The following is a 13,126-nucleotide window of genomic DNA, read 5'->3' as shown; positions in this document are numbered from 1 at the left end:
TTCTGATTGACTCAAATGATGTCATTTAGCCTATTGGAGGTGAACCTGTGGATGTATTTCAAGGCCTACCTTCAAACTCATTGCCTCTTTGCTTGATATCATGGGAAAATCAAAAGAAATCAGCCAAGACCTCAGAAAAAACATTGTAGACCTCCACAACTCTGGTTCATCCTTGGGAGCAATTTCCAAATGCCTGAAGGTACCACGTTCATTTGGACAAACAATAGTACGCAAGTATAAACACCATGGGACCACGCAGCCGTCATACCGCTCAGGAAGGAGACACGTTCTGTCTCCTAGAAATGTATTTTGGTGCGAAAAGTGCAAATCAATCCCAGAACAACAGCAAAGGACCTTGTGAAGAAGCTGGAGGAAACAGGTACAAAAGTATATATATATATATATATATATATCCACAGTAAAACGAGTCCTATATCGACATAACCTGAAAGGCTGCTCAGCAAGGAAGAAGCCACTGCTCTAAAACCGCCATAAAAAAGCCAGACAATGGTTTGCAACTGCACATGGGGACAAAGATCATACTTTTCGGAGAAATGTCCTCTGGTCTGATGAAACAAAAATAGAACTGTTTGGACATAACGATGGTCATTATCATTGGAGGAAAAAGGGGGCGGCTTGCAAGCCGAAGAAAACCATCCCAACCATGAAGCACGGGGGTGGCAGCATCATGTTGTGGGGTGCTTTGCTGCAGGAGGGAGTGGTGCACTTCACAAAATAGATGGCTTCATGAGGATGGAAAATTATGTGGATATATTGAAGCAACATCTCAAGATATCAGTCAGGAAGTTAAAGCATGGTCGCAAATGGGTCTTCCAAATGGACAATGACCCCAAGCATAGTTACAAAGTTGTGGCAAAATGGCTTAAGGACAACAAAGTCAAGGTATTGGAGTGGACATCACAAAGCCCTGACCTCAATCCCATAGAAAATGTGTGGGCTGAACTGAAAAAGCATGTGCGAGCAAGGAGGCCTACAAACTTGACTCAGTTACACAAGCTCTGTCAGGAGGAATGGGCCAAAATTCACCCAACTTATTGTGGGAAGTTTGTGGAAGGCTACCCAAAATGTTTGACCCAAGTTAAACAATTTAAAGGCAATGCTACCAAATACTAATTAAGTGTATGTAAACTTCTGACCCACTGGGAATGTGATAAAAACAATTTAAAAAAAGCTGAAATAAATCTCTACTATTATTCTGACATTACACATTCTTAACTTGTTATGGATAGGGGGCAGTATTTTCACGGCCGGATAAAAAACGTACCCGATTTAATCTGATTATTACTCCTGCCCAGAAACTAGAATATGCATATAATTATTAGCTTTGGATAGAAAAACACTCCAAAGTTTCTAAAACTGTTTGAATGGTGTCTGTGAGTATAACAGAACTCATATGGCAGGCCAAAACCTGAGAAGATTCCAAACAGGAAGCGCCCTCTCTGACCATTTCTTGGCCTTCTTTGTCATCTCTATCCAAAACAGGGGATCTCTGCTGTAACGTGACATTTTCTAACGCTCCCATAGGCTCTCAGAAGGCGCCAAAACGTTGAATGATGACTTTGCAGGCCATGGCTGAAAAACAGTAGCGCATTTGGTAAGTGGTCGATCTGAGAACAATGAGACTGGTGCGTGCGTGCGTGCACGAGACGACTCCATGTTTACATTTTCAGTCTTTGAACGAAAACAACGACTCCCGGTCGGAATATTATCGCTTTATGAGAAAAATTGATTTTAAACAGCGGTTGACATGCTTCGAAGTACGGTAATGGAGTATTTAGAATTTTTTTGTCACGAATTGCGCCATGCTCGTCACCCTTATTTACCCTTTCGGATAGTGTCTTGAACGCACGAACAAAACGCCGCTGTTTGGATATAACTATGGATTATTTTGAACCAAACCAACATTTGTTATTGAAGTAGAAGTCCTGGGAGTGCATTCTGACGAAGACAGCAAAGGTAATAACATTTTTCTTATAGTAAATCTGACTTTGATGAGTGCTAAACTTGCTGGGTGTCTAAATAGCTAGCCCTGTGATGCCGGGCTATCTACTGAGAATATTGCAAAATGTGCTTTCACCGAAAAGCTATTTTAAAAATCGGACATATCGAGTGCATAGAGGAGTTCTGTATCTATAATTCTTAAAATAATTGTTATGCTTTTTGTGAACGTTTATCGTGAGTAATTTAGTAAATTCACCGGCAGTGTTCGGTGGGAATGCTAGTCACATGCTAGTCACATGCTAATGTAAAAAGCTGGTTTTTGATATAAATATGAACTTGATTGAACAAAACATGCATGTATTGTATAACATAATGTCCTAGGGTTGTCATCTGATGAAGATCAAAGGTTAGTGCTACATTTAGCTGTGGTTTGGGTTTATGTGACATTATATGCTAGCTTGAAAAATGGGTGTCTGATTTTTCTGGCTGGGTACTCTGCTGACATATCTAAATGTTTTGCTTTCGTTGTAAAGCCTTTTTGAAATCGCACAGTGTGGTTAGATTAACGAGAGTCTTGTCTTTAAAATGGTGTAAAATAGTCATATGTTTGAAAAATTGAAGTTTTTGCATTTTTGAGGAATTTGAATAACGCGCCACGGGATTACACTGGCTGTTGAGTAGCCCATAGAGGTTAAACTGTACATGTCTAGACAATAGTGACCCATCCACTTACCTATATGTGGCTGGGGGTGGATAAAGCATTTCTTTCACGTGACCCATCAATTTAGACAATTGTCTGGGTTAGCGGTCGACCGATTAATCGGAATGGCCGATTAATTCGGGCCGATTTCAGGTTTTCATAACAATCTGTAATCTGCATTTTTGGATACCGATTATGGCCGATTACATTGCACTCCACGAGGAGACCGCGTAGCAGGCTGACTACCTGTTATGCGAGTGCAGCAAGGAGCCAAGGTATGGTGCTAGCTAGCATTAAATGTATCTTATAAATGGGAATGCTTTAACAAAAGCGCATTTGCGAAAAAAGCACAATCGTTGCAAGAATGTACCTAACCATAAACATTAATGCCTTTCTTAAAATCAATACACAGAAGTATATTTTTTTTAAACCTGCATATTTAGTTAAAATAAATTAATGTTAGCAGGCAATATTAAACTAGGAAAATTGTGTCACTTCTCTTGCGTTCATTGCACGGAGAGTCAGGGTATATGCAACAATTTTGGCCTCCTGGCTCGTTGCGAACTAATTTGCCAGAATTTTACGTAATTATGACATAACATTGAAGGTTGTGCAATGTAACAGCAATATTTAGACTTATGGATGCCACCCGTTAGATACAATACGGAACGGTTCCGTATTTCACTGAAAGAATAAACGTTTTGTTTCCGGATTTGACCATATTAATGACCTAAGGCTCGTATTTCTGTGTGTTATTATATTATAATTAAGTCTGATTTGATAGAGCAGTCTGACTGAGCGGTGGTAGGCAGCAGCTTGCTCGTAAGCATTCATTCAAACAGCACTTTCCTGCGTTTGCCAGCAGCTCTTCGCAATGCTTCAAGCATTACACTGTTTATGACTTCAAGCCTATCAACTCCCAAGATTAGGCTGGTGTAACTGATGTTAAAGAGCTAGCTAGTTAGCGGGGTGCACGCTAATAGCATTTCAAACGTCACTCGCTCTGAGACTTGGAGTAGTTGTTCCCCTTGCTCTGCATGGGTAACGCTGCTTCGAGGGTGGCAGTTGTCGATGTGTTCCTGGTTCGAGCCCAGGTAGGAGCAAGGAGAGGGACGGAAGCTATACTGTTACACTGGCAATACTAAAGTGGCGGCCCAAACTGCTGCATATACCCTGACTCTGTTGCAAGAGAAGTGACACATTTCCCTAGTTAAAAGAAATTCATGTTAGCAGGCAATATTAACTAAATATGCAGGTTTAAAAATATATACTTGTGTATTGATTTTAAGAAAGGCATTGATGTTTATGGTTAGGTACACGTTGGAGCAACGTGCACCTAAGCAATTATATGCAACGCAGGACAGGCTAGATAAACTAGTAATATCATCAACCATGTGTAACTAGTGATTAAGATTGTTTTTTATAAGATACGTTTAATGCTAGCTAGCAACTTACCTTGGCTTCTTACTGCATTCGTGTAACAGGCAGGCTCCTCGTGGAGTGCAATGTAAAGCAGGTGGTTAGAGCGTTGGACCAGTTAACCATAAGGTTGCAAGATTGAATCCCTGAGCTGACAAGGTAAAAATCTGTCGTTCTGCCCCTGAACAAGGCAGTTAACCCACCGTTCCTAGGCCGTCATTGAAAATAAGAATGTGTTCTTAAGTGACTTGCCTAGTTAAATAAAAAGGTGTTAAAAAAATTGTAAATAAAATCTGCCAAATCAGTGTCCAAAAATACCGATTTCCGATTGTTATGAAAACTCGAAATCGGCCCTAATTAATCGGCCATTCCGATTAATCGGTCGACCTCTACCTGTAACGTCACTTTGTTACTTTTAAGTCCGCTTTTGAAAAATACAGGCATACAATTACAGTACTTATACTTACTCTGAAATAAAGGGTATTTTAGTAAATTGCATTACGATCAGTGATTTTAGTATTATACAAGTAATTTGGGATTAACAAATGACACTTTGATGATTTGTTGAGTTACAGAATATCTGATAGAAATCAATACAGTTAAACTATTCACTACTCATTACCGAAACATGTAGTCTCATCTCCGTAACCTGCGCATCATTACCGTAATGCACCGATATTGAGGAGATTAGGAAAAATAAAATGTATACTTTAAGCAATTTTGTCTTAATCTCCATCCAGATATATGTGCATAAATACAACTCATACTGTATACATAAGTGATTATGACAAAAACCTTTAAAAAAAAATGTGTTACTGTAATGAGAAATTACAAAAAAGTTAAATTTGTAATATTTTTATTTTCATTGTGATGTTTAACTCGGGCCTTGTCATTAGGGGAGCAATGTTACAAAATATTAAAAATTGATTTGCTTACAACTTTTGGGGACTTTGAAAACTGTTGCAATAATGAACATTTTTGCATTGGTAGTTGTGGAAATTGTGGTAAAATGCATATCTGATAAAAAAAATGTATCCTAATAATATCTCAGTGATCCAAGAGGAAATGTCATGAAAAATAATCATTTTTTGAGTCAAATTTCAGTTGTGTGAGAATGACCCATGCTTGTGTATATTTCTACGTGCGTTTGCAAGGACAAATCAACAGGCGTTAGCTTATCTGGTGAATGAATAATGAAACCTAAAATCATATGAGTGAGTGACCCTTCTGCAGCCGTGACAGTCAGTAGAAAATCCCCACTCGATAACACACAACTCAGTTCATACCCAGACTCATATCACAGCGAGTCAAGATAGAGCTTACAGACAAACGCAGTTACCTCATCACAGGCCAAAAGAACACCTAGCTGGTTACCCATGGAGACCGTTTCCCCCGGAGACGGTGTCGACTTTTAATCTTGGGTTGGGAGGAAAACTCACTCAAGTCTTATGAGCTGTGTAGCATAGATTATGTTTGTTTGCCATTCCTCTGAGCCAACAAGTCATGTTCTCTAATCACTATGACAAAAACACATTACAGCGCCCCTGGGCCCTAGTAACACAGTGTTCATGGTAACTAACAGTACTTAGCCTATTGAAGTTGTAATCAGCGACAGTTAGAGACTTGTTGGCCGGAAGTGATGTGGGGACAAAGTCACACCTTTAAGTTTACCAGACACATTTTATGACACCAGGAGACCTTTTACAAACCTGTTTAGCTTCCTGAACTGTGACAATCACTCCCGGCAACTATACCATGGTAACCGACGGCAGCTTCATGGAAACAGACACTGTCGGAAAACAAACGTTGCGACAACAACACGACCGCCTTGAAAACATTAAACAGCAGGAGGCTCGCTCTTCTGAGACAACTTCCTAGAGACCATTCATTCACAGTAAACAGCCCCACTACCACCTCCTCATAAACATAGACTACATTAGCATAATAGCTATAACCAGCCAGCCAAGCATATCAGGCCAACCACCATGGCAACAAAGCAGTCATTCATCCAGACAGGGAGTATCAGTATATGAAGAGGATATTTGGGACTTGAGAAATCAATTGGTGGTTTGGAGGATAGCCAGAGCAGTCCTAGACTAGTCCTTGTGTGTTTCCTGCTTCGGGGGGTACAGGGCAACAAGTAGGCTACACAGTCATTTGTTGGATTGGTATTACACATTTATAGCGCAAATGTATCCCTTTTCTACATTCTTAAAGACAATTCTGGAAGAAAGCAAGATAAAGAGAGATGGCTGGACAGATTTTAAGGCGAGGCTATCCTGTGTTTACCTACACTTTACACAATGAAGATCCTGCTGTGTGGGCTGGGAGTGCCGTGTGTGTGTGAGCCCTCAGTCACCAGAGCAGGAGATCTGGCTTGCAGATTCAGTGCCTCTTTAAATCCCTGCTGAAGACACATTTTTATAACAATTTGTTTAATGCGTGATTTTAATTATCCACCTTGTTTCTTTCTCCTTCCTCCGCTCTTTGTTAGTACTTATATTTTATGTTGTTTTATAATGTGAAGCACTGTTGCTTGTATTGAAAGGTGCTATACAAAACATTATTTTTGAATTTATTATTATTAAAATGGCAGCTAAATTTGACATTCACGTCATTTATCAGATGCTCTTATCCAGAGCAACTTACAGGAGCAATTAAGGTTAAGTGCCAAGCTCAAGGATACAGAGAGATTTTTTTTCACCTAGTCGGCTCTGGGATTCGAACCAGCTGCCTTTCAGTTACTGGCCCAATGCTCTTAAAGGAAGTGCTATGATGGGCCCTCTCCCTCTCTCCTGATGCAGACTCTGGTGTGTGTGACCTGTTCTCTGCTCAAAATCCTTAATCCATCCCCTTACTCCCTGGTTCTCCCTTCAGCAGGTCCCCTCAGAGCCAGCCAGCCAGCCACGTCAGCAAATGGTGAGTCACAGCAGGCTAAATCATTGGACACACACACACACACACACACACACACACGAGCACCACTATGATCAACAGCAGGCCCCATTCTCTTAGGCATGCTGGCGCCGTACCGCACACACACACGCCCCATCACAGGTTCCTACACCTATTCCAACACACAGACATGTGTGACACAGTAAGGAGAAATGGCACTTTCTCTGAAATCCCAACCAACAGGTGTTAAAGACCGAGTGTGTGGTGGAGCCAGTAAGACGGTACCATTAATTTCAGTATTGAGACGTGCAGATGTTTCCAACACACTGGAGCAACATACAGAAGTCTAAGACTTCTTATTTTTTTGTTGCTGCATTGTATAGGCTTAATACAACCATCCTAGGCACTCAGACCAGACGCCAATAACAAAACAGAGCCATTCATGACAACCTAAATCAATACTTAACAGTGTCAGTAAAGTAATGCACACCACTTTAAACATCTAATAAGGATGAAAATTACCACACACACACACACACACACACACACACACACACACACACACACACACACAGCACCTGACCGAGGGATGGGCAACTTTGTTCATGGCTCAGGGGTCTGCATACCCTAGCCTTTTGGGGCCCTATGTGAAATTGTCTTGGGCCCTCCCCATCCACAGTGAAAGCAAAATGTTTTAGCGCCCCCCCCACCACCACCACCCTGACAGCAAAATAAATACAAAATATTTTTGGTTGTATTACAAATTTCATGCAATTCTATTCATTTTGCCACGGGGCGGATTTAAAAATAAAATAAACGCACTACGCATTATGCGGGTTGAATGCTGTAACACAGAATAAAACAATTTATAAAATTCCCACGATGGTAGTGACTGATCATGACTGCTTATCACTTATTAACCATCAGTTATTCACATTGCTTTAATATTATTTCAGTTGTGTACATTACATTTGTTTTATTTGATTACTATCATTTCATTCCAAGTCATCATCTCTATAGAACTGCTGCCTACGCTGTCTGACAAAAAGCACTATTTAGTAGTTATTCAGAGTAAATAAGGCAGACTTATGACTGCTGAATACCAATACCTCAAAGCAACTGCTCTCCGTGTATCCCCTCTTGATCCTGCATTCATCTGTAGCTTACGTAGCAGGCATAAAAGAAACAGAACGGACAAGTAGCCTCGCAATGGATTTAAGGTCAGTGTAGTTAGTTTAGTGCAGAAAACATGATAATTATGTAGAACATTGGCCAGTTGGCAACTAAAACATCGTACATTTCAGACATGATCCGATTTCTCTACAGAAACTGCAGTGCATTGACAGAAAAAAAAAGGAATTTCAAATAATTAGCTAGTTGTTTAAAAACGGAAAAACAACCGACATTTCGGTTAAATACCTAAGGACTAGTAGTGGTGCGCGACTCCTGTGGTGGGAGTCGGCTCTTGCGCGACTCCTGTGGTGGAAGTCGGCTCTTGCGCGACTCCTGTGGTGGGAGTCGGCTCTTGCGCGACTCCTGTGGTGGGAGTCGGCTCTTGCGCGACTCCAAAATACGCTGAAACGGATGCACACACGTACACACCACCTCATTATTGCTGAGTCCTACTAGGAAGACTGCATTTGCATTCTAGAGGACTGACATGAGCATGATGCTGCCCCTTTGCTCATCAACTTAGCCTATAAAAAGGACTAGGTGATGTGTAAGAACAAGAATATTTCAGTGAAAAAAATTAAAAACAATAGAACCTTAACATCAATTACCTCAGAAACCCTATGTCATTTGACTTACCATTATGCCTCTAGAGACGTGTCATTACACGAGATGCCACGCCCACAATGATGCCCATTGAACCAATTTTTTTATCAGTCACATACTTTCTCAATGACACACAGGCAATGATTGTTATTGTACACATTTATAGGATAGCCATTACAAAGCTTAAGTCTTCCAGGTGTCCCACTTAACAATACTCACCCTATACTTGTTTTTATTTATTTTACCAGGTAAGTTGACTGAGAACACATTCTCATTTTCAGCAACGACCTGGGGAATAGTTTCAGTTTCACTTGAATATACGTTTGATGAATTTACGAGGCATTAATAGACAAGACATTGCTAGATACAGATTACCAAAATATAACCTATGCACATGGTTCTGACTGTCTGCCCCGATCCTCTCTTTCCCTTGCTGGCTTGCCTGTTACTCTTTCTCTTCGCTATGAAAAATGCTAGTGTGTGTTTGGTCTTCGGTATGTTGAGTGTAGAATAGTTAAGCCTACTCACTGATAGCCCCTACTTTAATGGATTTGCGCGAGACATTGCAAGACAAGAAATGGCAAAATACAGCATTGCAATAGCCTACATCTTCTGATTACTGTTGCACGGTTCTGACTGTCAGCCTAGGGACCGACACACCTACCTATGCCTGGCTGTGCTCCCGCCCATCACTCTCTCCCTTGCTAGCTGGCTCTTTCTTTGCTGTGAAAGATGCAAAAGTTTGTGTTTTCGAAGTAGACTATGGCAAGTAGTTTCCACCTTTGCAAAAATACTGAATCTTAGGAGTTGATTCCAAGCGGAGCAGATGTCAGAGAATGGGGCAGATAGTCAAGGAATCGATTATTTTGGAGTCGACTAAGTTTTGAATTTCCTGCAATTCTACACGTTGCCATAGGATGTAGAGACATGTTTGCAGTTAATATGATATCTGAATAAGGGTCCCCGGTCATTCATTTGACCATGATTGCCACAAGTTTAGATAGCTGGGTAGACTAATTTACCAATCTAAAAATGTTTTGCTGACATGGGCTAATTGAGTGACCATCTGTGACAGCCATAAGAGAAAACTACTGATGCACAACCACATTTCGAAATTGCACCTTGTGTTTCTACTATTCTAACTCAGTAAGTTGAGACCAACTGAGTTCCTAAAAATAATAAAAAATTAAAATATCCGCGGGTCTACAAAAGGTGTACAAGTGTACACTACGCATGTGTGGAAAAACGTAGTAAGCACCATCATCCATGGTACCGATCACAAATCCTCATCAATGAACTCCCCATACTAACGTTAGTTAACTTACATTTTTTGGTTATAAATAACATTATATTCCATTGTAGCAGCAACACATTAACGTTATATTGATGCCAACAGTCCAACCATATGTCACGACTTGGATGGATGGAAACCTTTATCGTTCGTCATCACTTGACATGAACATATTCTTTGATTCGTGATTGTATTGGCTACCTAACAAGGTAAATTTCAGTTTACTAATATGCTATTCAGAACATGCTATCTAGCTAGCTACATTGCCAATCATGATAGATAGATTCAATGAGCATGCATGAAGCCTGGCTAGTAAGTTACAGTTCTAGCTTGCTTGATAACAACGTTAACGTTACTTAACTGGCGAACTAATAGCTAGCTAGGTAGGTAGCTAACCATATGTTAAATATGGCTCTGACTACAACAAGTGCAGTGTCAGTGACTACATTACAATAGCTAGTGTCTTACCTTATTGTCATTCTGTACAATTACAAAGACTGTCCAATGTTTTCCGACGACGTTTCTTAGTTGTAAAAATAGCCAAATCTGCTACTACTAGGGTTCTCCGTTTTGCGTCATACACCTGTTTGCGGTGCGTTTCTCTTTGGTATCATTGCGCTTCTCCAGTGTTTTCCAATGTGAAAAGTAGTCCCAGATCCCAGAACTACAGTACGTAACGTAATCTGTCTTCATAGCCTTCCGCCTTGGACTCCATTAATGACGTAGAGTGTGGATTGATATGAATGAATATGGATCAATTGCTTTATTTAAATGATATAATGTCTACTTTGAAAGTGATTCAGTCCAAGAACATATATGAATACATTTACAGATGTGGAATATCGGTATTTGAGAGAAATAAAGTGAGTATCGAAAGAATAGGCATTGAATGTCCTGTTCAGACATTCTCTGACATCTACTCAATGTAAACAGACGCATTAGCGGATTGCTCTTTGCCTGTCTGATATCAATCCACCGACCTTGCAATGGGAAATAAAGACCATTACCAGTGAGTGATTAGCTAACTATTGGATGGATGATAGATAATGGCTGATTGATAAGGTTGTTCAGATATATATACTCCTCCCTCTTTCCTTTTCTCTAGCTCCACCACTCCCCCGTATTTCTCCCTCAAGCACTCTCCTATTCATTTATTGTTTGTGGAATTCGCAGCTGTGGTCAGACAGAATGCCTGGCCCTTGACATAGAATATACAATGGGAGCACAAGAGTGGGAAGAGAGAGGGAGTGTGTGTGTACTTACCTTGTGCAAAGACATAGAACACTGATCACTTTAATGGAACACTAGTCACTTTAATAATGTATACATACTGTTTTACCCACTTCATATGTATATACTGTATTCTACTCAAGGCCTATCCTAATTTAACTATTGCTGTACATATACTATTCTGTCCTACGTATTCTTCAGATACACTACGTATTCTATCCATATATATATACTGCTCAAAAAAATAAAGGGAACACTTAAACAACACATCCTAGATCTGAATGAAAGAAATAATCTTATGAATTACTTTTTTTCTTTACATAGTTGAATGTGCTGACAACAAAATCACACAAAAATAATCAATGGAAATCCAATTTATCAACCCATGGAGGTCTGGATTTGGAGTCACACTCAAAATTAAAGTGGAAAACCACACTACAGGCTGATCCAACTTTGATGTAATGTCCTTAAAACAAGTCAAAATGAGGCTCAGTAGTGTGTGTGGCCTCCACGTGCCTGTATGACCTCCCTACAACACCTGGGCATGCTCCTGATGAGGTGGCGGATTGTCTCCTGAGGGATCTCCTCCCAGACCTGGACTAAAGCATCCGCCAACTCCTGGACAGTCTGTGGTGCAACGTGGCGTTGGTGGATGGAGCGAGACATGATGTCCCAGATGTGCTCAATTGGATTCAGGTCTGGGGAACGGGCGGGCCAGTCCATAGCATCAATGCCTTCCTCTTGCAGGAACTGCTGACACACTCCAGCCACATGAGGTCTAGCATTGTCTTGCATTAGGAGGAACCCAGGGCCAACCGCACCAGCATATGGTCTCACAAGGGGTCTGAGGATCTCATCTCGGTACCTAATGGCAGTCAGGCTACCTCTGGCGAGCACATAGAGGGCTGTGCGGCCCCCCAAAGAAATGCCACCCCACACCATGACTGACCCACCGCCAAACCGGTCATGCTGGAGGATGTTGCAGGCAGCAGAACGTTCTCCACGGCGTCTCCAGACTCTGTCGCGTCTGTCACGTGCTCAGTGTGAACCTGCTTTCATCTGTGAAGAGCACAGGGCGCCAGTGGCGAATTTGCCAATCTTGGTGTTCTCTGGCAAATGCCAAACGTCCTGCACGGTGTTGGGCTGTAAGCACAACCCCCACTTGTGGACGTCGGGCCCTCATACCACCATCATGGAGTCTGTTTCTGACCGTTTGAGCAGACACATGCACATTTGTGGCCTGCTGGAGGTCATTTTGCAGGGCTCTGGCAGTGCTCCTCCTGCTCCTCCTTGCACAAAGGCGGAGGTAATGGTCCTGCTGCTGGGTTGTTGCCCTCCTACAGCCTCCTCCACGTCTCCTGATGTACTGGCCTGTCTCCTGGTAGTGCCTCCATGCTCTGGACACTACGCTGACAGACACAGCAAACCTTCTTGCCACAGCTCGCATTGATGTGCCATCCTGGATGAGCTGCACTACCTGAGCCACTTGTGTGGGTTGTAGACTCCGTCTCATGCTACCACTAGAGTGAAAGCACCGCCAGCATTCAAAAGTGACCAAAACTTCAGCCAGGAAGCTTAGGAACTGAGAAGTGGTCTGTGGTCCCCACCTGCAGAACCACTCCTTTATTGGGGGTGTCTTGCTAATTGCCTATAATTTCCACCTGTTGTCTATTCCATTTGCACAACAGCATGTGAAATTTATTGTCAATCAGTGTTGCTTCCTAAGTGGACAGTTTGATTTCACAGAAGTGTGATTGACTTGGAGTTACATTGTGTTGTTTAAGTGTTCCCTTTATTTTTTTGAGCAGTGTATATATATATATATATATATATATATATATATATATACATAC

The 13,126-nt window shown here is 41.4% G+C and overlaps 1 protein-coding gene across 4 annotated transcripts in view; it reads right to left on the bottom strand.

Moving 5' to 3' along the window:
• Positions 1 to 10,680, bottom strand: part of LOC106592858 (small G protein signaling modulator 3) — a 44,936-nt gene extending 34,256 nt beyond the window's left edge. For 2 of the 4 annotated variants that reach the window (XM_045715474.1, XM_045715476.1), the window contains exon 1: positions 10,512 to 10,680. The gene's annotated coding sequence lies outside the window, so the exon portion shown is untranslated. The remainder of the gene's footprint in view (positions 1 to 10,511) is intronic. The other 2 variants (XM_045715477.1, XM_045715478.1) reach the window with 1 other exon arrangement.
• Positions 10,681 to 13,126: the final 2,446 nt, after the last annotated feature.

Source organism: Salmo salar, chromosome ssa03 (assembly GCF_905237065.1).
Source record: "Salmo salar chromosome ssa03, Ssal_v3.1, whole genome shotgun sequence".
Classification (NCBI taxonomy): domain Eukaryota; kingdom Metazoa; phylum Chordata; class Actinopteri; order Salmoniformes; family Salmonidae; genus Salmo; species Salmo salar.
This window is presented reverse-complemented; position numbering and strand designations above follow the sequence as displayed.